Raw genomic sequence first — 1,816 nt, 5'->3', positions numbered from 1 at the left:
TGTTGTTATTTATTTTTGCAGAACCAGGGATTGAACTCAGGCCCTTGCGCTTGACAGGGAAGCACTTACTCCACTGAGCCATCTCCCCAGCCCCTGGTGGTTTATATTGATATGTAGCCTAAGCTGGAAGAAAACTAAAATATCTAAGTCATGTCTGGATGATATTTTTGTATTTTCGTTGATTTTGTTATGATTATCAAGACTATATATCTGTTGAACAGAAAAATATTTCTCTGAACCAAAAAATAATTTGTTCTCTCTTAGGAAATAGAGACTATCAGAAAAAACCTGGCTAGTCTCATCCTGATTATAGGTTATAAATATTCACCAGGAAACAGTAGACTGATGTTAACTTTAGACTTGCAAAGTAAGCCTAGCTAAGATAAATGTGGCTCCCGACCTTCTGTAGGTAGCCTAGTAAACTGTTTCCTATAGACTGGAAGTCTTATTTTCAGAAGAGCCTGTCCTCTCTTTAGCCTAGGAGCCCTTTAGTCCCTCTTTGAGATTCAGTAAACTCAGATCACTTCTTATGGAAAGAAGATTGAGGACATAGTGTTCTGACACCATTATATATCCATTCTTGTGCTTTTGAATATTTTCTTAAGTGCATTTTAAAATTAAAAGGAAATTTGAGGACTCCAGGAGAGCTTTAGCAATGAGTCTATAGTTCATTACACTTTAAGACCTCAGACTTTTGCCTTCTTGCCTCTTTTAACATTGAGAGTATGGGATGCAATCAATTATAGGTATTAGACTTATGGCAAAATGTAGTTTAGGACACTGCATGTTTTAGCAAAAAGTACAAAAAAATCAATCTTTTCTGCTGTCATAAAGCTTATTGAAAATTGCTATTGTGCTATTAAAATTAATATAATCACTTTTCTCTTTCTTTCTAAGCCACATTGCCCTTTTGCCCAACCCTTTCAGGTCATCTGCTCTTGGAGACAATGAACCCTTCCTGGTTCTTCCACTTGAATTACAACTTGAAATTATTGCTGTGAAATGTTGCCTTTCTAATTCACATTTTACACAAAAAGATTTAATTTTCACAAAGATTGCTGAATTTCCATTTGGATATTTCCCATACTTTGCATCATTTAAGACCCACTGCTAGAAAAATAGAGATGGAAATGAGTTTTCTTTTTGAAATATGTTTTAAAGAGACATCAAACCTGAAATAATTTAACAGCTTTTTGATTTCAGATAAAATGTTGGGGATTTTATTTGCCTTTAGCATTAGGATGGGTTGTAATTTGTAGTATACTGATATTTAAATATAAAGGATTATACATTTTATGCAATTCAGATTTTAAATGCAGTTACAATACATTCAATGTTAATTCAAACACTTAGGAAAGTCCACACTCTCATTTATGATGTCTCTAAAATTAAATTTGTTCTTAGTCTTATTCTCTGACTATTTAGTTATTTTGTGCCTTAATCTCATTGCTCTAATTAACACAAAGAAGAAAGTTAAGAATGACTGGACTCTTTGGGGCTTGTGAATTCTGTGATGATTTCATAGTGTAGGCTCTTTCAAGAGTGGGATGAATTGCCATCTAGCTCCATCTTTCAGTTACCTTCAGGGATGTAAATGGGCACTTTTCAATACTTTTCCTTCTACTCTGTCTCCTCATTCTCCTTTCCCTTCTTCCTCTATCAGGTAAACTATTTATTAACTTTGTCCTAGGTTCCTGTTCAACCTTTAAGGATCTATTGACAAACTGGTTAATCCATGACCTTTAATTAGTTAGAACTTGATGCAATTTGTTTTAGTGGCTATGCATGGTAGGATTAAAATACAGTCATTTTTTTT

The sequence above is a fragment of the Octodon degus genome, unplaced genomic scaffold (genome assembly GCF_000260255.1).
Source record: "Octodon degus isolate 3935 unplaced genomic scaffold, OctDeg1.0 scaffold00188, whole genome shotgun sequence".
In the NCBI taxonomy this organism is placed as follows: Eukaryota; Metazoa; Chordata; class Mammalia; order Rodentia; family Octodontidae; genus Octodon; species Octodon degus.
This window is presented reverse-complemented; position numbering follows the sequence as displayed.